Source organism: Rattus norvegicus, chromosome 2, assembly GCF_036323735.1.
Source record: "Rattus norvegicus strain BN/NHsdMcwi chromosome 2, GRCr8, whole genome shotgun sequence".
In the NCBI taxonomy this organism is placed as follows: domain Eukaryota; kingdom Metazoa; phylum Chordata; class Mammalia; order Rodentia; family Muridae; genus Rattus; species Rattus norvegicus.
In genome coordinates, this window is record NC_086020.1 from 24238773 (window position 1) to 24266643 (window position 27871).

General features: G+C 41.3%; 1 long non-coding RNA gene across 1 annotated transcript in view; it reads right to left on the reverse strand.

The window, feature by feature from the left end:
* The window catches only part of LOC134485572 (uncharacterized), a 67425-nt gene extending 39573 nt beyond the window's left edge, over positions 1 to 27852 (reverse strand). The window contains exons 1-2 of the long non-coding RNA XR_010063698.1: positions 9650 to 27852; positions 8462 to 8615 (exon numbers count right to left, since the gene is read on the reverse strand). This is a non-coding gene — a long non-coding RNA (uncharacterized LOC134485572). The remainder of the gene's footprint in view (positions 1 to 8461; positions 8616 to 9649) is intronic.
* Positions 27853 to 27871: the final 19 nt, after the last annotated feature.

Below are 27871 nucleotides of genomic sequence, written 5' to 3' on the forward strand. Positions count from 1 at the left end.
GTACCATGGGTATGAGTCAGTGCATTTTCCAGAAATGTTAGGAACACCCTTAACAGTGCCTCTCAGGCCAACCATTGCTGCTCATAGTTACTTCCCTTGGGGTTCCAGTAAAGAGCTTGGATGCATCCTTGTGGAAGCCTGGAAAATGACATCATCTCACAGTTAGTCGACACCTTTGTCATTTAAAAGTTCGATAGGGGAAAGTCGGTCACCATGTTTCCTGCCAGAGTGTATAGCTTCAACCATCCCGAAACGATGCTGAGTATCTGGTTCAGAGTACCAACTGCCTTCCTTTCCTTTTCAAATCATCTTCCCAGTTAGATGCCTGAGGTTTGGAGAAGTGCAGTGTGCAATTTAGATGTACAATTTATTGAAGGTTTCATGTGATAAGAAAAGAGAATCCCAAACTGTGCTGGGCTGGAAAAAAAATCTCAAGGATCATCAGTATTAACAATGGGGTATAAATAGAATACACGTGTAACAGAAAAGAGGTTACATTTTTCAAATTTTCTGAGGAGAAACAACAGGCTTTGAGAAAATAGTGACTGGGAAAGCCAATGTATGTGCATAACCTTACAATCTAGAGGCTGCTGGGCACGTGCTAACCATGGCTCTGAGGACCCTCGACTATAACAACAGAAAGAGAACCACTTCCAGATACCAGCTCTTTCAGGGTTTCTGGTCCACTCTCGATCTTTCCCTCTGCCATTTTTATCAATTCATTTTAAATGAGAACATGATTTCCACGTTGTTCCAAGGGTTATAACTCTGGATTGGCCACACGCGTACACATGCACCTGTTGTGTTACCAGAGAATGCTTCTCACAAAAGCTTAAGTATCTTCCCTTCTTCGTTTATTTCTCTACATCTGTTCTCTTCTCAGAATTTTTCTACGTAGCCAAGTTGTCCTCAAATTCAAAATTTGGGTTTAAAAGTGTGTACCACCAGCCCAGCCTCTCACACCATTTTGATCATAAGGAACTACAAACTCCCTAGCCCCATTGCTCTAGGCAGCAAGCCAGTCTCCACTGTTAACCCTGACTGAATTCTTTCCAAACTTGTTTCCTTACAGAATACTCCTCTCCTAGCACAGTACCAGGTCCCTTGGGTCCCCTTTGCTGTCCTGGGGACTGTCATAAACCTACACCATCCCACACACCTCTTTGACCTGCTTGACTGAAGACAATATCCAGGCTCTATCTAGGTCCCTAATCAGGTTCATAGACTTGCAAAGTTTCCATTAACTGCTATGCTTCCCTGGCAGACCTTTCTCTGTACACACAGCAGATACAGCATCCATGCAGCCCCCAACCCCATCCTCGTCCATGAATCTTGTCTCCTGCATCCTTCTGGATATGTACTTTTGGAAGAAATGGGTATGTCACAATACCAGCACCTTGCTGACCGTAATGGGTACCACCTGAGAACTTTCTCTTTCTACTCTGAGTAGCCTTGGGCCATTTCCAGCTATGTCTGTTTCTCAGGCAGTGGTGTCTTCTCCACCTTAAAGCCAGTTCCTGAGGCTTCTTTCCACCCTGGTTTCACATCCATCTTCCCAACTTTGTCGCTAGCTACACTGAAAATTCTTCCCAGCTGGAATGAAAACGGGAAACTTTCCCTTCCTTAGTTCCTCATTTCTCTGATTTGCCCTGGCTAACCCGTGGCACTCTTCTTCAAATTATATTATTTTTTAATATGGTAACCTGCAAGCATAAAGTTACACATGTTTTTATACTTTTCTCCTTAAAAAGTACATTTCTGTGAAATGCAATAGTTTAAGAGCACAGACCGGGGTTGGGGATTTAGCTCAGTGGTAGAGCGCTTGCCTAGGAAGCGCAAGGCCCTGGGTTCGGTCCCCAGCTCCGGAAAAAAAAAAGAACCAAAAAAAAAAAAAAAAAAAAAAAAAGAGCACAGACCTCCGATTAGGCTGACTGGGCTCAGAAAGTCAGCCTACTTATAAGAGAATGCGGAAATTTCTCAAGAGCAATATCAAACAGGTCTGAATCTTGACAGCCTTTATGACAATCCCATGGTCCTATTTATTAATTAACAGGCTTCTCCTCCTGTTAGGTCCTAATGCGTCTGTAACTGAGCTTCTGAGTTTTAGCAGCCATGAGTCTATCTACAGAGACCTGCTTTCATTTCAGCCCTGTTCCCACACTACTGTACACTCTCTGACAAAATGTCTACAGTCTAAACAGCCACCCACTCAAAAAGGCAGTGCAGTTCTCTCAGGGAGTCATTCTCGGCACCATGGAATCTGGAAATTGCTTTTCTTTTCTAATAATTGGCTTTCCCCTGTCCAATTGTCCTCCAAGTTGCCTTGGATGCTCTCCTCAGCCCCTTTCTGGGGTGGTCTGGTACAGTTCTGAATTCTACCCCAACCATTGTGCTAAGTTCTGTAATTATATCAGACTCAATTTGGAATTTTAGGCTATTACACTTCCTCTTAGGGAATCTCTAATGTGATTACTCTTAAACTTTGGGCTGCGTGAGTCTCTCCTAGAGAATCTATTTCAAAGGCAGTCTTTTCCTCATGATTCTTATTCAGTGGATCAGGAGTGTGGCCCAGGGATCTGTTTCCCCACTGGTAAGCCCAGGTGGTTCTAACAGACAAAGGAGGCTTCTATCCTGTCCCAAAATGGGTCACTCATACAGTGCTGACCCAAGAGATTGTAACAGTTTAATGTGTTTGCTTCGTTATACTTTGAGGAGCCTATAGAGAAGCAAAAGAACCACTTCGTAAATGTTACTTAGGAGATTAAGTAAAAATATTAATTTAAGTAATTTTCAATTAACGATAGCATTGATGGAATTACATGGCCCAAAACTGTGAAGATGGACGTTCATGGTGGTGTTTGACGAACACATGGACTAGGATTTAAAAGGCTTACCTTGTAAGCTTCCAGAATATTTACTTTATAACAACACATGCCTTTTTAATAGAACTGCTGCCTGCTGGGGATTGACCCCAGGGTCTTATGCATGTCTGGTCTGTCTCTACCACTCTCTTATCCCTAGTTGTTGTTGTTTAATAAAAGCTACACTTTGATTATAGTGTGTTTGAAATGTTCATGAAAAAGGAGGAACCACGTTAAAATGGTACTCTAGCTTTATCCACAGGTTTCCATTGTTGACTTTGTACACATTTCTGCATGCCTTCTACCCTCCCTCTCTTGGACCTGCTCCTATTTAGTCTCCCCTCTCTTCTCTTCCCCCTCCCTCCTTTCCTCCATTCTCCCCCCCCTCCCTCTTCCAGGGTGCTCATTCTCCTTTTTAAAATACCTTTAAATTGGAAACACATTTCCCATATGGATTTGCCACTGTTTTAAATTTTAAAATACCTCATCATGCCATTAAGTAGCTTCCAAAAATTCGGTGCTAAAACCTTAACGGCGTTCCAGCATAAAGGAATAGTTAAGAGCATGTACAAACCAGGCTTCACACCATGGCTTTGCCTTGTATAGACTATTCAACGACTCTGCGCCTCCATTTTCCTATGGGTGATCTGAGAACAGAGGTACCCAATTCATAGAGTTGGAGAGCAAGTGGGATAATATACCTGGCCCGGAACAAGTACCGGAAAACCTCAAAGGCACTCCCCCTTATTTTGTGTTTTATATTCTTGATTTCTGAGAAACCTGGTTCTAGAAACAAGAAACTTGTGTATAGCAAAGCAAGTGAATTTAGGTGCTCACTGACTCCTGTGGGCCATCCATGTTGGATTTTCTGGTGTTTTTGTTTCTCTGAACACTAACTCTTCTCTTGTATAAACTATCTTCTCATTCTCAGGAAATAAAATCTGGCTTAAACAAACGTGAGCGTTTCCTCACACCAGACTCAGCTAGCTCTGTAGCTGTCACACACAACTACTGTTGGTTTGATCCGATGGCAACAGGACACACCCAATGTAGGCGGGAGTTACTCTTTCGAGTGCGACTTGCCAGTTTCCTCTTTTAACTACCACTAAAGTAAGGGTATTCCTTAACCCTGGAAAAGAAGGCAATGACTACATCGGACCCAACCAAAGTCTTAAGGACTGGACATGTCTGAGGCAGCTCCAGAGGCACAAAGCCAGCCTTGAGGATTCCGGTGCAGCTCCTGCCTGTGCAGACTTGCCCAGCTTGCGATTTGAACTTTACCCCAATCTCAAATACTAGGATTCTCTCCCTCTATCCCTTCCTTTCTCCCTACCTTCCTTGCCTTATTTTAACTTTAAAGTCATTTTATTTATTATTTAATTTTGACAATTTTCCACAATTTTTTTAAAATCTTATTCACTCCCCAACTCCTCTGAGATCCAACTCCCTTCCTACTCCCCAGCTTTGTGTCCTCATTTAAAGACAAAACACTCTGGTGCCGTGCTGCCCACATAGTCTTGGGTGTATATCCATTCCCTGGAGTGTGGTCCAGCTAGCAGGGGTCACATTCTTTGACAAGTTGACTCCCAACAGGGATCATCTGTAAATAGCATCATTTAGGGGTAGAGCTTCATGCCCAACTCTCCTGTCGTGTTGGCAGTTTGTCTGGCTGAGCTCTCGCAGGTCTTGTGTGTGACAAACTGATTCCCTTTCTTACATTTGGGTCTTGCTGATCCCTCCTTTTCTACCATGTAGAATGCTGCTACTCACAGCATTTACATCTTTGTACTTTATTGATTCAGAGAAACCTTCCTGTTCTTGCTCACTGGGATCTCCATTGGAAAGCCTCAGGTTGACCAAGGTCTTTCTCCATTTCCCCCTCTGCCCTGTTTTCTCAGGTACTTCAACATTGAGGTCAATGAGTTGGGATAGCACGTATCTTTCTGTTTGCCACTGACACTACATTTTGGTAATCTTCATGTCTGCTTGTCAATCTGTTTATTTTTCTTAATCTTTTCAACCATGTATAAATCAGGCGAGATTTTTGTATAGGGAACCCTGATAACTAGCTTAATCTTCCATGATGTTAGGATTCTGGAAGCAGCCCAAGGTGTTGCCAGAAGGCCAGCTTCTCACGGTTTTCTGCCACTAGCATGTTCCCTAGACTTTGCATATAATCTACTTAAAGATGTTAGGGCTGCTCCTGCTTTATTCTGCAAAGGAGAATCTTTGATTTGGGGAGTTCTGCTGCAGGTAGTGGCTACAGCAGGGATTGCACCCCAGAAAGCAACCCTTTTCTGGGTAATAGGCAGAGCAGAATTTTGCAGATTTTGTACCATGTGGTTCAACATTGCACAGAACTGTGTGGTTGTAACCTAGGAAAGCAATACTCAAAACGACAGACATAGCTTTTACTCTGAAAAATCAATCTTTCTCTAGATTCCTCAGTTGTGAGCAAAATGGCACATCTACTTTTTTCCTCTCTGAGAAGACAGGAATATTTACTTGTGTATGTATATACATACATACATGCATCATATACATACATGATTTAATGACAGCTTATATCTAAGAATAATGACATTCTCTGACATAACCGTAAGACTGAAAATTTAACACTGATGTGATATTCTAAATTATACAGACCACATACAGTCTTCAATAATTGTCTCTTTAATCTCTTTTGCCTGCTATTTTTCTTTCTTTTGCAGCTGAGATACATATTTTGTTATTAACTGGTCCATTTAAATATTTTAAATTTTTAATTGGTATATTACCTCTGTAGTGAGAATTTGGGGTTCTTTGAAAAACACAGAAGTTATGAGAATATGTTTCTGTTTTAATCCCAGGTGTGGGGTCATGGGGCTGCTTCGGATCATCCACAGCAGCTGACTATGATTTGCCTCATGCTCTAGGAAGGGTATGATTTTGTAAGCCGCAGATAGTTTCTGCAATTGTGTGATGTTTGGAATTCTGGGAACTTTTAGAGGGCAAATAAATGCGAGGGCCCTCAAGTGGGTTGCTGTTTGTAGATTAGTCATGCACAAAGAAGAAACAACAACAAAAAGAAATTGAGTATTCTGACAGCCAGCATCAAACTTGCCCCAAGGAACTCCGCCACTAAGCAGCAGGAAGTGGTCTAACAATAGCATCACTCCTTTCCCCTCTACCCTTTACTTCTCTAGTATTTGGGGGATGACAGGGTAGAAAAGGGGCAGCGAAGAATGGAATAAAGACATAGAAAAAAACAAAATAGCCAAAGAACAACTTTCTAACAATTAAATTGAGGCCGCAATGGGATTGGAGGAGACCTTAATGACTTGATGTACACCAAATTAGGGGCCTCCTGGTGTCAGGCTGCTTCTCAGTGGAATGGTACGTGTGGTCTCTTGATAAAGGCGGCCATTTCCAGGTTTCTCCCTGTGAAAGGTGTGTTGACCTCTACACTAAATAGGATTGACTCCTGTTTTGTTAACTGGGTATTTTATGCATTTACATTTCAAATGTTTCCCCTCTGGACCCTCCTCTTCCATCACCTCTCACTCAGCTTCTGTGAGGGTGCTTCCCCTGCCACCTCAACACCCTGGCATTCCCCACACTGGGGCACAGGATCAAGGGCTTCTCTTCCTCTTGACACCAGACAAGGCCATCCTCTGCTCCCTATGCAGCTGAAGCCAAGAATCTCTCCATGCATACTCGTTGGTGGGTGGTTTAGTCCCTGGGAACTTGGGGGTGTCTGGTTGGTTGGTATTGTTGTTCTTCCTATGGGGCTGCAAACCCCTTTAGCTCCTTCAGTCCTTTCTCTAAGTCCTCCATTGGGGACCCCTTGTTCAGTCAGATGGTTGGTAGTGAGCATCCACATCTGTATCCCTAAGGCTTCTCAGGAGACAGCTATAACGGGCTGCTGTCAGCAAACACTGTTTGCATCAAAAAAATAGTGACTGGGTTTGGTGTCTGTATATGGGATGGATCCCCAGGTGTGGCAGTCTCTGGATGGCTTTTCCTCCAGTCTCTGCTCCTACTTTGTCCCCTTATTTCCATTAGACAGGAGCCATTCTGGGTTAAGAGTTTGGAGATGAGTGGATGGTTCTATCTCCCAATGGGGGCCTTGCCTAACCACTGGATACGGTCTCTACAGGTTCTACCTCCCCTTTGTTGGGCATTTCAGCTCATCTCACTCCTGTTGGGTCCTGGAAGCCTCTTGATTTCCTGGAATCTGGGACTTGCTGGTGGCTACCCCCAGTTCCCCATCCCCCATTGCTAAACGCCTCTGTTTAAATTCTATATATGGTCCCTGTCCTGCCATATCTGATCCTGCCCCCTCTTTTCCCCCTCCCTGACTGACTTCTAAACATTCTCACTTTCTTATTAATGTTTTGCTAGCATACAAATAAATGGTTTTTATTGTGAGATTTTTTTACACACACACACAGACACACACACACACACACAGACACCTTGACCCCCTCAGTGCCTTCCACATTCCTCATTCTTCATCCCCTTCTTGATGGTACCCTTCCTCTCATATAAACCTGTGCATGTATATGTGAAGGATATATATATATATATATATATATATATATATATATATATGTAATATATACACATGTTTATATATACATATAAATATATATATCCTCCTCACATATGTTAAATTACACTTGCTCATGTTCTGGTGTGTCTCTTGCCTGTGTGGATTTTCTAATCATACAATTTGAACTTCACCACAAATCCCAAGTATTAGAATTCTCTCTCAAACTTCCAAGTCTTTTCATTTTTTTTATCTGCTCAGAGCTTACACAATGAACTTTGGTCATATTCACCCCTTCTCCCCAGATGCTCTGTTGTGTGATGCTTTGAGGGTTGGTTGTTTTGTTTTAAGATGTCCTCATGTAGCTCAGACCGGCCTTCAACTCACTGTGGAGCTGAGGGTGACCTTGAACTAGGAACTATTTTGCTTTTATTTCCTAAGTGCTAGAATCATGGGGGGGAATATGCCAAGATACACCCTGGCACTGGCTTTTAATGTTTTTTAAATGTTTTAAGGATACATTTTTAATGATGACTGTATTCAATGGACGAACCTTGGACAACTATTTTCCAAAGCAAAATGAATAAAGGCTAACATTTGTTAGCTTTGTGATAAAATCTTCCACATACCTTGCTTCACTCAATCTTAGAAAATCATGTAAAGAAAGTACTGTTTGTATTTTTTAAGTACTTTTAATATCTGTAATGAACATGAAAGTCCTGATACATAGGCATTATATCGCAAGCAAACATTTAAGGCAGAACAGTTAATAATAATAACAAGGAAGAACTAAAATTTCCTTTACGCACACCAGATAAAAACATTGGTGCTTTTGAGGAAGGTGTGTCTATGTGTACTTGTTTAGTAACATTAATTAGCAATATTACAGCACATTACGGATATCTAAACACACATAAACTAGCCGCATAGCTAACTACACTGCAGAAAGGTTTTTTTTTTTTCTTTTTTTGGGGGCTGGGGATCGAACCCAGGACCTTGCGCTTCCTAGGCAAGCGCTCTACCACTGAGCCAAATCCCCAACCCCTGCAGAAAGTTTTTAGTGACTTACATTTACCTAACTTGCCAGATTTGCAGATCCACGGCATCCTTCTCGTGAAGCCAGGTTTCGTGTCCACAGAAGCACAGCATGCAGAGACCTCGAGGCCAGTAGCCAGCAAACTCTTTGCTGATGTTCACTGACTGAAAGTCAGTTCCATTTATTCCTAAACATGTTTGGAATAATTAGACATGTAATATTTTAATGAATTAAATTAAGCATATTTTAATTAAAAGCACGGAGATGATCAAATTAGGAGAGAAGATTCGTAGTTCTGAAACTAAGGGTTTGAACGCTTTGGAAAGTCTCAGTTTAGCAAAATTATCATTGCAGTAGATGAGAGCAAGACAAGTTTAAGAGACTGAACTTGGAGTGGTAAAAGAGCCATCCAGCTCTGGATTCAGTCAGCTCCCAATTATCTCCTTCACTTGAGAGAGTTTGATGCTGGAATTGTATACACTATGGATAGGATATATGCAAAAAAGAGTCACAGACAGATCTACACTGGAGGGGGAGGAAACATCAAAAATATTGTCAAATTGGTATGCATGAGTTATCGTATTTTGGCTTTTAGAATTTTTTGATTCAACAAATGTTCGATTAATTGGCTCATTTGTTGGGTTGATTTCTTAAAATAAGAAATTTTGATGAATTTCAATTTTTTTTTACTTTAAAATGTTATATTAATTGTTTGAGAATTCCATACAGTGTATTTTGATCACATTCCGTTCCAGCTCCTCCCTCCAACTCTTCCTAAATGGAGAACTTTCCTCCTAGCACCCCCAGCTTCCAATCATAGATACTGCCAACTCGTCTGTGTTGTCTCTTCATGCCTAGGTGTAGAGCCCTCTACCGGAGCGTGCTTGACCTACCAGACGCTACACCCTTAAAGAAAACTGACTGTTCTTTATCCAGGAGCCATTAACTGTCCATAGGTCTCAGTTAGGGGTAGGAGCTCAGGACCCTCTCCATGCTTCATGCTAGAATGTACACTGGCTTGTTCAGACTACTGCAGCAACTGCAAGTTCATGGGTGTGATAATCCCACCACATCCAGAAGACATTGTTTTGCTCTAGTCCTTCCTGACCTCTGCCTCTTGTAGTCTCTTTGTTCAACCTCCCCTCCTGTCATGGTCCCTGAGAATTGAAAAGTCTTGAGAAATATGCCCCATCTATGAGCAAGCACCCCGCAATTACTTACTCGTGCACTTTGAACAGCTCTAAGTTTCTGCAATCACTACTCTCCACAGGACGAAGAAACTTCTTTGATGTGGTCACAGAACTTCCCTTAAACTTTGTGTAGAGAGATATACCTTTAGAGGGAAATTTAATGTTGTGTCTATATAGCAAAATAATTGCAATAGGTTCACCCTGGGGCTCAGAGCTCCTCTACCACAGATCTTGGAGTTTCTTCTTGTAGACTGGACTTATAATCTAATCAGAAAGCAGTTGGTGACCCCATAACATTCATGCGACAATTGTGCCCTTAAGCCGACTTTGCCATGCTGGTCACTGATTGTCACTGTGTACGAGATTCATAACGAGGTAAAACTATAGAGGACGTCCCCCAAGTACTGCAGAGCAACTTCCAGTCTACCGGAGCTAGTCATCAGTGAGGGAATGTCTGGTCAGTACCTACTTGACTTCTCTATGTCCGGTGGCCAATGGACAAGGCTCTTTAGCAATAAGCTCCTCCCACCTACTTCTGTTGGCACAAGAGCAGGGGCAATAGCGTGTATTGTTTGTGGGTACTCGGGGTGTTCATGACTAACAACTCAAGGTGAGGCATAGTACATATATTGGGCTTTTTTTTCATTTTTTATTGGATATTTTCTTTATCTACATTTCAAATATTATCCCCCTTCCTGGTTTCCCCTCTGGAAACCCCCTATCCCATCCTCCCAACCCCTGCCTCCAAGATGGTGCTCCTCCAACCACCCACCCACTCCCTCCCACTTCCTGCCCTGGAATTCCCCTATACTGGGGCATCAAGCCTTCACAGGACCAAGGACCACTCCTCCCATTGATGTCAGACAAGGCCATCCTCTGCTACATATGAGACTGGAGCCATGGGTCATTCCATGTGTACTCTTTGTTTGGTGGTTTAGTCCCTGGGAGCTCTGGGGTGTCTGGTTGGTTAATATTGTTCTTCCTATGGGGTTGCAAACCACCTCAGTCCTTTCTCTACCTCCTCTACTGGGAACCTCATTCTCAGTCCAATGGTTGGCTGCAAACATCTGTCTGTATTTTTATCAGGCTCTGGCAGAGCCTCTCAAGAGACAGCTATATCAGGCTCCTGTCAGCAATAGCCTCTTGGAGTTCCCAATAATGACTTGATTCAGTGACTGCATGTGGGATGGATCCCCATATCTGACAGTCTCTGGATGGTCTTTCCTTCAGTCTCTGCTCCTAACTTTGTCCCTGTATTTCCTCCTGTGAGTATTTTGTTCCCCCTTCTAAGGACTGAAGCATCCACACTTGGGTCTTTCTTCTTCTTCAGCTTCATGTGGTCTGTGGATTGTATCTTGGGTATTCTGAGCTTTTGGTTTAATATGCAATTATCAAAGAGTGCATACCATGTGTGTTCTCTTGCTATTGGGTTACTTAACTCAGGATGATATTTTCTGGTTCCATCCATTTGTCTAAGAATTACACAAAGTCATTGTTTTTACTAGTTGAGCAGTACTTCACTGTGTAAAGGTATGTTTTCTGTATCCATAACTCTGTTAAAGGACATCTGGGGTTTTTCCAGGTTCTGGCTATTATAAATAAGGCTGCGAAGAAAATAGTGGAGCATGTGTCACTGTTATATGTTGGAGCATCTTTTAGGTGTATGCCCAGGACTGGTATAGCTGGGTTCTCAGGTAGTACTATATCTAATGTTCTAAGGAGCCGCCAGACTGATTTCCAGAGTGGTTGTACCAGCTTGCATTCCCCACAACAATGGAGGAGTGTTCCTCTTTCTCCACATTCTCACCAGCATCTGCTGTCACCTGAGTTTTTGATCTTAGCCATCCTTACTGGTGTGAGGTGGAATCTCAGGGTTGTTTTGATTTGCATATTCCTGATGACTAACTGTGTTGAACATTTCTTTTTTCTTTTTCATTTTTAGATTTATTCATTTATTCATGTATGAGTACACTATAGCTATCTTCAGACACACCAGATTTCTTTAGGTGCTTCTCAGTCATTCAATAGTCCTCAGTTGAGAATTCTTTGTTTAGTTCTGTACCCCATTTTTAATAGGATTATTTGATTCTCTGGAGTCTAACTTTTTGAGTTTTTGTATATTTTGGATATTAGTCCTATATTAGATGTAGGGTTGGAAAAGATTTTTCTAATCTATGGGTTGCCATTTTGTTATATTGACAAAATTTTGTCCTTTGCCTTATAGAAGCTTTGCAATTTTATAAGGTATCATTTGTAAATTGTTGATCTTAGAGAATGAGCCACTGCTCATTCAGGAAAATTTCCCATTTCTATATGTTTGAAGTTCTTTTCTAATTTCTCTTCTATTAGATTCAGTATTTTGATTGTAAGTGGAGGTCCTTCATCTACTTGGACTTGATCTTTGTACAAGGAAATAAGAATGGGTCGATTTGCATTCTTCTACATGTTGACCTCCAGTTGAACCAGCACCATTTATTGAAAATGCTGTCTTTTTTCCATTGGATGGTTTTAGCTCCTTTGTCAAAGATCAAGTGACCATAGGAGTGTGGGTTCATGTCTGGGTCTTAAATTCTATTCCATTGATCTTCCTACCTGTCTCTGTAGCAATACCTTGCAGTTTTTATCACTATTGCTCTGTAATATAATTTGAGGTCAGGACTGGTGATTCCCCCAAAAGTTCTTTTATCGTGAAGGATAGTTTTTGCTATCCTGGGTTTTTTGTTATTCCAGATGAATTTGCAAATTGTTCTTTCTAACCAGAGCTCTCAGGGACTAAACCACACTATTCATAGAGTACACATGGACAGACCCATGGCTCCAGCTGCATATGTAGCAGAGGATGGCCTTGTTGGGCACCAATGGGAGGAGAAGCCTTTGGTCCTGCCAAGGCTGGATCCCCCATTGTAGAGGAATGTCAGGGCAGGGAGGTAGGAAGTAGTGTGTTTGGGAAGGGGACCGCCCTTATAGAAGAAGGCAGAGGGGGACAGGAGGCTTATGGATGGGATACTAGGAAAGGGAATAACATTTGAAATGTAAATAAAAAAATATCCTATAAAAAAAAGGAAAAATCCTGCCTATCCATGACAATGGGAGATCTTTCCATTTTTTGAGATCATCTTGGATTTCTTTCTTCAGAGACTTGAAGTTCTTGTAATACAGATCTTTCACTTGCTTGGTTAAAGCCACACCGACGTATTTTATATTATTTGGGACAATTGTGAAGGGTGTCCTAATATCTTTCTCAGACTGTTTATCCTTTGAGTAGAGAAAGTCTACTGATTTGTTTGAGTTAATTTTATATCAGCGACTTTGCTGAGGTTATTTATCAGCTGTAGGAGTTCTCTGGTGAAATTTTGGAGGTCACTTAAGTACACTATCATATCATCTGCAAATAGTGATATTTTGACTTCTTCCTTTCCAATTTGTATCCCTTTGACCTCTTTTTGTTGTCTAATTGCTCTGGCTTGGCCTTCAAGTACTATATTGAATAAGTAGGAAGAGAGTGGGCAGCCTTGTCTAGTCCCTGATCTTAGTGGGATTGCTTCAAGATTATCTCCCTTTAGCTTGATGTTGGCTACTGGTTTGCTGTATATGGCTTTTACTACATTTATGTATGGGCCTTAAATTCCTAATCTTTCCAAAACTTTTATCATGAAGGGTTTTGAATTTTGTCAAATGCTTTCTTAGCATCTAATGAGATGATCATGTGGTTATTTTTCCTTGAGTTGTTTATATATTGGTTTATGTTGATAGATTTCCATATATTGAACCATCCCTGCATCCCTGGGATGAAGCCTACTAAATCATGATGCATGATTGTTTTAATGTATTTTTTGATTCAGTTTGTGAGAATTTTATTGAGTATTTTTGGATTACTATTCATGAGCAAAATTGGTCTGAAGTTCTCTTCCTTTGTGTGGAATGATCTTGAAAAAAAAAGCATCAAATACACCCAAGAGGAGTAGACAGCAGGAAATAATCAAACTCAGGGCTAAAATCAACCAAGTGGAAACAAAAAGAACTATCCAAAGAATCAACAAAACCAGGAGATGGTTCATTGAGAAAATCAACAAGATAGATAAACCCTTAACCATACTAACCAGAGAGCACAGAGACAGTATCCAAATTAATAAAATCAGGAATGAAAAGGGAGACATAACAACAGAAATTGAGGAAATTCAAAAAATTATCAGATCCAACTAAAGCCTATACTCAACACAACTGGAAAACCTGGATGAAATGGACAAATTTCTAGACAGATACTAAGTACCAAAACTAAATCAGTACCACATAAACCACCTAAATAGTCCCATAACCCCTAAAGAAATAGAAGCACTCATTAAAAGTCTCCCAACCACTAATAGTACAGGACTAGATGGGTTTAGTGCAGAGTTCTATCAGACCTTCAAAGAAGACCTAATACCAATACTCTTCAAACTATTCCACAAAATAGAAACAGAGGAAACACTACCCAATTCATTCTTTGAAGCCACAATTACACTTATACCTAAACCAGCTAATTTTTTTAAAGTTCTAATTTACGAAGAACAGGAACATCTCTGGATAACTGTGGAGAATGGGAAAGTTCCAGATACTTCTGAAATAAAAGTTCAATACACCTTTTTACTCTAAATGATGTCAGCACTTAACAGAGGTAGCTACAAAGTCCTGTGTTTCCTCCAGATCTCCTAGGGACTAAACCACCAACCAAATAGTAGACATAGGGGAACCCATGCCTCCAGCAGCATATGTAGCAGAGGATGGCATTGTCTGGCATCAATAAGAGGAGAAGCCCTTGGTCCTGTCAAGGCTCTTTCCCCCAGTGTAGGGGAATGCCAGGAGTTGGGAGTGGGTGGGTGGGAGGGGGAGCATCCTCAGAGAAACAGAGGAGGAAGAATGGGAGAGGGGGGAATCAGGAAAGGGGATAACATTTGAAATGTAAATACATGAACTATCCAATAAACCAAAAATACAAAGCAAAACAAAACAGAACAAAAATTAGCTGGACATACAATATCATGGAATGCTTTTGCAAAGGACAAGCTTCCACAGCCTATGTTCAGTCAGAGTGTGTCATACCCTCACAGCCCTGTCCTCCCTATATGAATTCTAGCTTTTATTTGACTTCTAGATGTGATTGCTCCTAGACAATTCACCACAAGAGGATGCCACTGTTCATCAGGCAGGCACTTAAAGGATTTGTAGATGATAATTCCTTTTACATCTAAAAATTATTCAACAGCTCAAATGTTACCTAAATAACTGGGGCACAGAGGCCATAGTCAGAAGTGGACAGTCCCTTGTATGTGATGGGCCCACATGATGACCCTCCCCTGCCCTTGCCACTATTGTGCTCCTACCTAATGTCACCCTGTGGTACAAAGCCCTCTCTCCCCTGGGGGATAGGGAGTCACCCTCACTTTGCAGGCAGGCGAGTGCAGCTGAATATAAAATCCTGAGCATCAGAGCATACACAGAGCCATGTCATGTCACATCATGTCATGCTGGCTTGGACGCAGTTCCACTGTAGACTGTATTTGCTTTAGACTCCTCAGGCAGACACCTGAGTCCAGAGAACCCTTACCAGCACTTGGTAGTCCTAATTGTCTTCTATGACTCCCATGAGCCATGACGAGAACCTTTCCTGTCACCAGAATCCGTGTTCTCATCCCACTCCGTCCCCATTTCTGTCCATTGACATTTTCTCTACCCACCAACACTGAGGCCAACAGTTGCTTTTCCTTAACCCTGACCTAGACGTCTCTAACCCATAGGCATCTCTCCCTCCAACCCTCGTGTCACCTGGCACAGTCTCACTCTGTGTGCTTCCATTTGCCGTTCTTTCTGCTCACTGGGCAACTTCACCCACTTTGTGTTCCTGCAATACGGTGGTCAGCAGCACGTTGTACACAGAAGGTATTAACCTTTAAATGTTTAATAATTGCCAGAGGAATTGTTTAATTCCTTGACTAGAGTCAAGGAGTGCTATGGTACAAGAGTCTAGAAAGTATTTTTAGTAATTAAAAAGTTATGTAGATTTGGGATGAAAATATACTGCTCTAAACCATGACATTCTCTGAGAATATTTAGAATTTAGATAGAATGCTTGATTTTCAGAGCTGTTCTTTATACATGATAAAAATAGATTGTTTATTCCAAGGTCATTTTTATCTATTGAGGAATAGAAAAAAAACATTACTTCTCTCCTAACTGGGACCCTTTAAACATTATTTTCTCCAATACATTTTTATTCATATTGCTAATTTAATTGTTTTAATGAAGTAATTTTTAAGCAAATAATTTAAAATTATATTTACTTTAAAATTTTCTTTTTGATATCCAATGGTCAAGTGTGTAATCATAAATATTGATAATTCACATAAATCAGGGCACTATTCCATATACAGAAGGTATCTCTATAATGTATTATTGATATAATCCATAATGATATGGCTATTTTCTCCTTGTTCGTCTTCCACAGGGTTAGGTGGCAGGCAGCCGAACCAGCAGGACAGAACTTTCTCTATTACTTTTCTTCTTCTGATCAGTACAGAGTGTGACACTGACAGCATTATGACCACTTGGCATCTTTCCATCCTCCTGTTTTGGCCTGGTTCTTTGTTCTCTTGGGGCCGAGGGGCATCTTGAGGTGGGCTTGGTGCATTAAACATGCTTGCAGTCTGAGTACGGGACCAGGATGGCCACACTAATGATCTCATTGCAAATTCTGACTTGGGTTTATCCCCTGCGCATGATGCACTCAGCGAGATCCTGATGAGCCGATGTGTTCCCAGTTCTGCTCGTCTCTCACTTGCTTGAAGGGTTTCTATACACACCATCCCAGCCAATGCGCTTTTTACATTTTGAGAAAAATTTCCCTTAAATGTAACCATTGAGTGCAAATTCTGAGCATCTAAAAGGGAAATGAATGGCTTAAACTACACGAGAGACCAAAACCAAGTGAGCAAAATAAAGCAAAGCAAAAGGAACCCATTGTTGGTCTGAGAGCATAATCAGGCTTCACCGCGTAAATGCAAAGTTCCTGATCTTGAATGACAGCAGAACATAGCTTAGTTACCTCTCTCTAAAATCATGGTCTGGAGATTATTTATAAAAGAAGATCCTGTTCTAGCCTGTCAAGCATGAATATATTAAACAACCGACTCCGTGTTCCCAGTGCTCTTCAAAAGGTGGTCAGCGTTTCTTTAGCCCCATTCCCATTTTAGAAACAGAAATGGAAGTCTCTCTTTTGTTGTCTTTGCTTTGCAGAGCCCTTCTAATACACCTGTCCACACATGCAATCCTCCTGCCTAAGTCCTCTTCCCACAGCTAAGCTCTTGGCTTGCTCTGCTATAGCTGAAGGTTTCTTACTCAAGTGTTCCATTGGCACTCAGTGTATGCTGGTGTGGTCACTCAACTGCAAAGACCTCCCTGTTCTCCAAAAGACTCTTTACTATTTGATGATTATGTGCATTTTTATATCCAATCAGTTTTCCATTTACCACTTAAAGCTGCACAAGAAAGGAAGTCAACAGGTTCCCATGATGCTTTGTACTCAGCTGCTAGAATGAGGTAGGTGTGCGAACAATATACTCTACACAAACACATCCGAATTTAGCTCCTCCATTTTCTTTTTTTCCCCAGTCATCTTTCTAAAGCACAATTATGATTATTATGTTATTATGTATGTCTTAAACTTTCAAGAAACTCCCCAGTAGTTTCTACAGAATCAAAGTCAAGCATGCAGAACCCTCACTAGTCTTTCCAACCTTCCTTCTCAGCACTACTTCATGTGCCTCAAAAGTCTGCCGAACAGAATCACTGGGCACTTGACACATTTCTCACCTCTCTGCACGCTGGATCGCAATGTTTTTTACCCTGCTGCCTTTATGTGCAACTCCTGATTACCTATCAGGACCAAGTTGAAATGTGAGCTCCACTGGGAAGACATCATCCCCAAACACACACACACACACACACACACACACACACACACACACACACACACACACAAATCAATCAATCAATCAATCAATCAATCAATCAATCAGCCGGTTCATTTCCAAAGCTCTTGATTTCATTCTAACGCCCAAAACACAGAGTTACAGTTATTTCTCCATCTGTTTTTCTCTTCTTCTTCTAACCTTTTTTTGTGCCTATATTACTTACTTTTGTTGCCATGATAAAATATAATGGTAAAAACTGACAGGGAAGACTTTATTTTGGCTTATGGTTCCAGAGAAGGAGTCCCCACTGGCTGTGGAGGGATGGCAGCAGGCAGCTGGAGCAGGGAGAGGCAAGATCACATTTGCAAACACAATGAGAGTGAACTGGAAGTGGGCAAAGCTAAAAATTCTCAAGACCATCCCCTGGGTGCTTCCTCTAACAAGGATCTACCTCCTAACCTTCCTGTAACCTCCCGGAACCAGCCAGGGACCAACTGTTGAGACACATGAGCCTTTAGGGTCTATTTCTCCTTCAAATCACCACACTAGCCTTTTCCTTTCTCAGTCCAAATAATAAAATGAGAGTATGTTTACAAAGCTTTGCATAATGACCCTCCCTTTCTCTGTGTATAGCCCTGACTCAAATATTCCAGTTTTGACACATGAGCTACCGTATAATCTTTCAGTCCTAGTACCATAGAAATTGGCGTTTTTTCACAATGTTTTAATGGAATAATTAACGGATAGTGAGTACATACATATAAATACATGTATTACCAGAGCCACACAGATTCAGGCTTTTTCCTAAGCAACTCTCCCTTCAAAAAATGTCCTATTTTTCTACATAACTGCTTCATTACCATTCTTTCTGCCATGTAAAATTATCTCCTTATATGTCCAATTAGATAATTCCACATGGTTTGGAGGGTATACATGATTAACTGAAGATCCATGTGATTAACCTTGGGGACCCAAATTCTTTGACGTACAAAAGGGAAGAGAAGGTTCATCTGAGGCCAGGTCGAAATGTGGACAGAAAAAAAATGTTCTACGTATAGAGCAACATCTTGAAATCTTTGAATTTTGATATGTATTAATTCAGTCTTGGGGGGATAAACAATGAACAAAGAAAGCTAGAGTTGAATACACTGTAAATGGTTTCATACTTGATTCAAAAAAAAAAAAAACTCACGAAGACCCGACACGGAATATTGTGATTTTTATCAAGGCAGAAGACACTGCACAGGGAGGTCATAGAACATAGATGGATTCAGAGCGGCTGCCATAAATCACCTTCACCATCAACGCACTGTGCATCCCAGCCCACCAGAAGTGGCCTGCATTGCAAGAAAGGTATAAATTCCCCCACTGTATACTAAGTTTTGTAACTCTGTGCTGGCAAAGCTCCTTTTTTCTAAGTCCATTCAGGGATCAGAAAATGACCCCTGAAGAATAGCTCTGTTTTACCCTACTTATTGAATACTCAAAGATGAGAAAAAGAAATGTACTCAGGGTTCAAGATCAGGAGACAACATTCCTTTGAAAGTGCCTGTGGCTTCAATGTCCGAAACTTGTAGCCCATGGGCCCTGATAACCTCTCATTCCTAATCACCTGACTCAGCTCCCCGACTCTTTCTCCCCTCCAACCACAGCGTTCTCATCTACCATTCTCCCAGAAGGCCCTATACCCTCACAATCTCAGGGCTTTGTATTAAGATGATAATTTATTTATGGAGACCCTTTTCCTGGGTTTCTTGAGGGTGCCCTCCTGTCTAGACTACAGGCTCCCTCAAAGTGTGGTCTAATGATGAATTTTTGGCTAGAAGGATGGTATCCTTAACATCACATACAACGTCTAGGCTTGTTTCATAAAATGCAGGAGTGTCCTTATGTCGACTAAAATGTGAACCTAGTAGTGAATCGTTCTAACTTTGTTGGTAAGGGTAAAGAATCCACGTAAAACAAAGCAAAGCTACCATTAACATCTTAGAGCAGAGGCACTAGCTAGCTCAGTCTATAATCTAAACAAAAAGTAATTAACTTCAATAAGTGTGATTTGGCCCTCTGTCACAGCCACTGAACTTAGACTCCAGGCTGTACGGTCATTTCATGAAGTGACCTGCCCACAAAACACATTTTTCCATCTTCATTTTGCAACTCCATTCCTTTACACCCAACTCTCCAAGCTTGGAACATCCTGCCTTTCTTCCAGCTTGGCACTCCCATTCCTGACCTTGTCTGTACGTGTCATTCCCCTAGCATCAGTATCGCACCCTGTCAAGATACCAACATCATCTCCAATTCACACTCTCACTCTTTGACTGTGGTTGCCTACTTCACCTGTCTATCCTGTGTGCTCTCTTTCTGGATTTCTAAACCCACTCTTTGCCCTTCTCTGCCCTGATCATCACAAGCCTAGTTGACCCGACTTACACTTTTTCTCATTACTCTTCACAGAGTTAAAAAGCACACTGTCCCCTCAGTGATCTTAGAAAACTTGCCAAACAAATATGTTGACTTTTGGCTTACAGTTTACCTTGTACAACCTAGATTGTCAATTTAACTCCTCGCTTTCATGTGAATGTGAAATTACTTTATTCTTCCTTATATCATCAAGTAATAACTAATTTTTACTCCAAATACTTCATTCATTTTTTTCAAATTTCTTTCATTTGTTAATCTTATATCTTATGTTAATACCTTATAGTCATTTATCACTTTATTTAGATATTGTTACATTCCAGTCAGGGTCTCACTATGTTCATGCTAACCTTGAACCTGCAAACCTTTTACCTCTGCCTCCTAAGTACTGGGATTGCAAACATGCCAAGCTTATACCCATCTTGTGTCCTAGAACATGAGCTCCTTTATCAGTTCTAACAACAGTCTGTGTGTATGCCTGTGGGGATGGGAGTGCATACATATTAATTAGAATTTTCTATAGTTTCCTCCATACATGGAAAATACCTTCCATAATCCTGGGTCGATACCTGATAACACAGATTGTTCTGATTCCTGAATGTTTCAGGAACCACTCAATATGTTTCTAGTTTTATTTTTTATTTTTTGCTTTTTATTCTCTCTTCAAGAATTTTATACAGTTCCATTCCCCATTCCTTACAGCCAGCTTTGTGGAATTTCTTTTTAAACCCATCACGTACAGTTGGTGCTACCCATACAGTCTTGGACGTGTGACTTTCCCTGGAAGGAGGCCAACGCATCAGGGGCTACAAGTTTAAACACAATTGACTCTCTTGCAGCAGTTACTAACTGATAATAGGTCTTTAGGTGTTGGGGGCAGGGGGACTTCATACTTATCTCCACTCCTCATGATGGAATTTTAATTGGCCTGATTCTAGAATGGTCTTGAGCATGCTGACTCAACTGGTATAATTCACATGTATGACTGCCCAGCTAAGTAAAGAAAGCACTGATTCTTTAGAGTCACTCATGGCCATAGCCTTTACAACCTTTCCACACCCTTTTTCACCATGAGCCCTGAGCCTCTAGGAGGAGGGCATGAAATGGATGCCCCATTTAGGGCTGAACATTTTACAGTATTTTATTCTTTATTCTCTGCAACATGATTAGTTATTGGCCTCTGTATTAATCACCTTTATTGCAAAAAAGAAGCTTTTTTTATGAGAGTTGACCAATGCCCCAATGCACTAATCTACAGGTAGTAAATAAGTCACCAGGAGTCAGTTTAATCTGTTTAGCAGAGTAATACTAATAAGTTCCCCTCTGGGGCCTAATATCTCATTTTTTTTTCTCCCATTTGCAGATATTAACCTTGAATTTTCAGATATGTGTGTTACATTCGGAATAGCCCTAGAGGTCAAGAAATTAGGAACGGGCCCTGTAGGGGGTGGGGTGATTTTAAGAAAGGAGAGATAGAACACAGTGGTATAAAGAGTTAAAGAGAATAATGATAAAAGAAGGGTTTAATGGGAAGGGGACAGGAGGGCAAGGTAGATAGAAGAGGGATAACTAACATGAGAAATGCTTTGAAAAAGTCCACGGGAAGACCTACTACTGTAGACACTTTCTAAAATGTACACATACACACATATAAAGAGTTTGAATAGTGTTACCCCACAACAGCAGTATTATATCCCTACTAAATACCACAGGATAATGAAAAGCCCAGCACTAGGATGGGTTACCACCTTTGAGTTACTGTCTACTAGAGTCCCATAGACCTCCAAACGTTACAGGACATTGCTAATGCTTTTGACTACCCTCTAGAACTTAATGCAGAGACCCTGGTGCTGAAGACATCATTCACTGGAATCATAGAACATAAGAAATCAAAATGGTGCTGACCTGGAGGCTTCCTCCCTCCTCAGTATTTTCATAGGGCTGAAAGGTGCAATGTATGCTACCAGAGAGAAAGGGAATCACCATAACTAACTGTGGACCTTGGAAGCTCTGACAATGACCGGCCTGGCAAGACATGCCAACCTGTGCAGTAGTGCCATGGACATCATAGTAAAAACCAATTAATCTCTTACTGGATTTAGGCCCATTCCACAAATTAAACCTCATACTCTCATAATCATTTATTAGAGCCCAGGCACTGTGGTTAGATAGGCCATAGGCCCTAGGGGAGAACCTATGAGTACTGCTCTGCTAAGTGAATAGAGTATTAAACTCTCTCTGAATACTAATGATCTCAATTTCTAAATCGAAAGGCACAAACTGGTATATTGGATCAAAAATCAGGACCCATTGATTTTCAGTCTCCAGGAAACACACCTTACCACAAAAGGCACATACTACCTTTGGTTGTAAGCGAACAAAGCAAATGCTGTTGTTCTAATATCTAACAAAATAGGCATCAAATCAAAACTAGTGAGAAACAATGATAAGAATTACTTCGTACTGACTGAGGAAATAACCCATTAAAAGGACATCGTGATTCTGAACATATAAAGCCTAGACTAGTTGTACCCAGTTTCATAGAGCAAGCAGTGTTAGATTCAGAGCCACAGATTAACTCGTGCACCATAGCAGTGGGTAGCTTCAATACCCCACTCTCTGCAAATAACAGATCTTTCCAAAAACAAAACAAAACAAAACAAAACAAAAACAAAGAAAGAAAATCCCAAACAACAACAGACAAAAATGAATCAATATGCAAACTAAATGATACCATAGAACAAATGGACTTAGCCAACATCTACAAAACATTCCATTCAACCACTGCAAAGTCCACTCTTCTCAGCAGCCCTTGGAATTCTCTCCAAAGTCCTATGAGGGGAGGGGATTCTATAACTCTAACTGTCTATGTTAGGGAAGCAGAGTGATTTTAAATTTATGATTTAATAATAAACTTTAGAGATCTAGAAAATAAGTCAAATCCAAGATTAGAGTAGAAATGAGTGGAATGGAAACAAAATTATGAAGAATCAGAGTCAGCCAAACTAACTAATAGAAAGACCTTTAAAACACCTAAAATTAAAAGTCCTTAAATTAGAGATTAATTAGAGATGATTACAATACAATTAGAGATAAAAATAGAGTTAGCACAACAGATGCCGATGAAACCCATAAAATCATTATGGCTTACCTGGAAAACGTATAGTCCACTGTGGAAAAAAAATGTGAATTCGTAGATTTGTATAACCAATAAAAATTAAAACAGGATAAGATAAACAATTTTAATAGATGTATAACAAGTACTAAAATTGAGGTCGTTATTAAGAATCTTTCCACTAAAGAAGTTCAGGCCCAGAGGGATTCAATGGTGAACTTCCCAGCCCTTCAGAAACCAGTGTTTCTGAAACTATTAAAAAATAGAAAAGAATGTGACTAAACTCTTTTATGAAGTTAGTATTACCATCATATTAAACACACACACACACACACACACACACACACACACACACACGAAAAAGAAGGGAAGGAAAAGAAAAACTATAGATCATTTTCAGGATGAGCTTATATGCAAAAATTATCAACAAAATACTTGTAAACTATATTTGCAAGTATCAGGAGCACATCAAAAAGATCATCCGCTGTCATCAAGGGCGTGGGGGAGGGGAACTAGGGATGGATATGGTATATAACCACATGCTAGCCAATAAAAGCCTAGTACCAGGACTAAATTGCCTGTTTTGGAGTTGGTGGACGATGTGGTGCCATACACCGCTAACCATTACGGGCTATCGCCATTGCTTCCGGTTACCCTCTAGAACCTGATGGCAAGACCCTATCGCTGAGATCACCACATGCTCATAAAACAAGCTGGTAGTAACATGGAAGCTTTGTTTCTACTAGCTAGCTTTCACAGTTCTGGGAGGTGCTATATACACTACAAGAAAATTAATCGTCAGTTTTGCTCTCCAGCAAACCAACTGAACTACATTAGCAACTGTCCCGGCAATGCTTCCGCAGGGTGAAACCCATACCTGGCCTCATTACTGAGACCAAGAACTTGTGGTTAGATAGATCATAGGAGAGAACGTATCACTCACTATTCCTATGACAGACAAACACAGTGTTAAAACGACCCTAGTAACTTATCACTATGCCCATAGAATCTCCCAGTCCTTATCAAAGAAGTTTCTTCCTGAAGGGTATGGCGGCTAACATAAAGACTCACAGCACAGAGATTAAGAGATTATAAAAATAAAATAAAATAAATAGAATAAAAGCTGGCCACCGTAGTGCATGCCTGTAGAGAGCTGCGACGTGCAGCGCCTCAAAGATGGCGCTGGTTTCCGACTTCCACCCTCCCAACGGTGAGCGCTCCTTGCAGTAAACAAGTCCTTATTTGGCTATGTCTGCCTGGCCTGCCAGCTTCCGAATAGTGACAGCCTATCTACATGACCCACGTGGCTTCCTAGGACTGGCCAGTGCTAGCTATTTAAGTGTGGTGCAGGGCGTTCCCCGGGGAGAGAGAGTCAGAAGAGATAGAGGTCAGAAGATTGTGTCAAGGTTCCTGAGTAAAACTGCTCAAAGAAGATCTCCTGTGGTCGTGTCTTCCTTGCTGGTCGAGGTTGGGCGCGGCACATGCCTTTAGTCCCAGCACTCAGGAGGCAGAGGCATGGATCTCTTTGAGATTGAGGTCAGCCTGGTCTACAGAAGGAGTTCTAGGTCATCCAGGTCTACACAGTGAAACTCTGTCTCAATGAAACCAGAGAAATAGACGAACACACACACACACACACACACACACACACACACACACACACACACCATGGGGTGGGGGAGGAAGAGGGAGAGTGAGAGGGAGAGGGGGAGGAGGAAGGAGAGAGGGAGGGAGAGAAACTATAAAGTGACCAGCCCTAAATGGGATGACCATGTCGATTTCCCCTCTAAGGCACAGAGATCATTGTATAAAGTGGGTAAAAGACTGTAACAGTCCAAGGTGGCAAATGACTAAGGAAGTCGCACATAATAAACTCAGAGGCTGGGACAGCACACAGAAGACAAAACCGGAAGACAAAAAAAAAGTCCCTGCATAGAGTAAAGGGACAAGCATTAAGCCCCGCCCCTGGTTGAAGAGAGATTGGTGTTTGATAGTACTGGGAGGCGGAGAGTCCATTTTCTTTAACAGTATGACCCCAGTAGATATGTCACAGCCCACGACACACACCCCACACCCCACATCCAAGAGTATTTAGGCAGCACGGATTAGACTCAACATATTTATAAACAGAAGGAGCATGGGTGAGGAAGGAAGTGAGGAAGGCTCTGGGAGGGGCTGGGGAAGGGCCGCCTAGGATCAAAATGCATCCTATGAAATTCTCAAAAACTAATTAAGATATTATTTTTATAAAGATACACTATATACGTGTCTTCTAGTTACTCTTCTGTTGCTGTGATAAAATACTCACCCAAACCAACTTGGAGGAGAAAGGGTTTCTTTGGCTTAAGCTCCCAGGTCATAGGCCGTCGTGGAGTGAAGCCAAGGCAAGAACTTAAACAGGAACCTCAGCCATGGTGGAGATGCCGATTCCTGGCTTGATCACTGCCTTATGCGCAGCTGGTTTTCTTACACAGTCCAAACCTGCTTGCCTATTGATGGTGCCACCCACAGAGGGCTGGGTCCTCTCACATCAAGCCTTAGTCAAGACAATCTTTCATAGACCTAGTCATGGGCCAATATAATAGTGACAATTTCTTCAACTGTAGTTCTCTCTTTGGGTGACATTAGTTTGTATCCACTTGATGATAAAAGGTGACCAGGACATTCCAACATCCTTCCTCTTTACATACAAAGAGTCACTTTAAGCCAGTGGCTCTCAACCCTACTGATGCGCCAGTCTAATCTGGTTCCTCATGCCGGGGTGACCCCTAAGCATAAGATTATTTTCATTGCTACTCCATAATGGAGTTTTGCTAATGTTATAAATTGTATGTAAATATCTGACATCAGGATATCTGATATGTGACCCCTACAAATGGGTCCCTTGACCCCCAAGGGGGTCATGAAAATACAGGTTGAGAACTGCTTTACGCTCTATTCTTTCATTTCTGGTTCCTGAAATTTCATGTTAACATCACAATCTAAAACAGTTAAACTTTTAAAAGTCCCCCAGTCTTTAAATTTTTCAATACTTTAAAAGTCCAAGGTCTGATTTAAAAATCCAATGTCTCTTAACAACTTTGGTCTTTTGTAAAGACAAAGATAAGTTACATTTTTCTTATTTAAAAAGGGAAGAACCAGAGCGAAGGAACTCTCAAATTAAAGCCAAACCCCAAATTTAGCAATGTCAGTCAAACCTTGCCCATCAAACTCTGCCACTCATCTGTGATCTTTGGGACTTAAAAGGCTCAGGCCTCCCCATTTCTTCAGCTCTGTCATCCACATGGCACAGTCCGGTATGCCCAGCGGGGCTCTACTCCATTCCAGATGCTATACAATGTCACAGGGTCCTGGCATCTCCAAGAGCCTGGGGTCTCTACTGCAACTGAGGCTGCACCTTAACCAATGGCCTCTCAAGCCTCATCCATTCTCTATGAGCCCTCAGTCTTGTATTTATTATTTATTTATTTATTTATTTATTTATTTATTTATGTATTTATTTTATGCTTTCAAAACCAGTATCACATGGTGAGTCTTACACATAGCTATGTTCGACTACCAGTGTGAGATGCAGACTTCCCCCAGTCCCCACCCCTGACCACAGCCTGTGTGTGCTGATCCAAGGAAATACTTCAGGGAAGATTTCACCTCATTGGCACCGGTCTCTTGCTAATTACAGCAGATTCTTCAACTTCAGCTGCCCAATATCCACAGTCCCAGTAAAGCACAGGTTTCACCTCACTGGTGCTTGTTAATTACAGCTGGTTCTTAAACCTCAGTTGAACAACAGTTGCGGATTCTTAATCAAAGGTATATGAACAGATCGTCTTTGCTTCCCTCAGAGACTTGATAATCCAGACTTCCATTGACAGCATTCCTCTCTACATTCCTATGTTCTACGATCTCACAGGATAGCCCATTAAGCTCTGAGAACTCCACGCTTTTCTAGCTCCAAGTTCTAAACCCTTCCACAGTCCTCCCCCTAAACAGTATGGTCAAATCCACGCCAGGAACAACTCTGCTCTTTGGGTACCAATTCTGTTCTAGTTTCTTTTCTGTTGCTGTGATGAAACACTCTGACACAAAGCAACTTAAGGATGAATGGATTTATTTTTATCTTATAAGTTACCATCCATCATTAAGAGAGGGGCAGGGACTCAAGAAGAAACTCAGAACCAGGAACAAGGAGAGCACTGTTTCCTGGCTCGCTCACTGGCTCATGCAGGAACCAAGGAGGAGGAGCACTGCTTCCTGGCTCACCCACTGCCTCCTGCTCAGCAGCTTTCTTACACAGCCCAGGCCTATCTGCCTAGGGAATGGTGCTTCCCACAGTGACATGGACCCTTCCAGCTCAACCTTTAGTCAAGACAACCTCTCACTTACATGACCTCAGGCCAATCTGACAGAGCAATTCTTCCACTGAGGGTGTCTTTTCCATGTTACTCTAGGCTGTCTCAACTTAATAATAAACTCTAGGTAGAACAACATGCATGAAATTGTAAAACAATAAAATAAAATAAAAAAGTGGTCACTTGAACAAGAGCGCTGCAACAAAACTGATACAAAGTTACTAAGAATGAGGCAGTAAATACAGCATAAATATTGGGGTCAAAGAAATGAGTCCTGTCCTAAGTGGGTGGAGTAGGGTGGCACAAGAGTTTATCATTCTTTTTATTTCTTTTTTTTTATTAACTTGAGTATTTCTTATATACATTTCAAATGTTATTCCCTTTCCCGGTTTCCGGGCAAACATCACCCTCCCCGCTCCCCT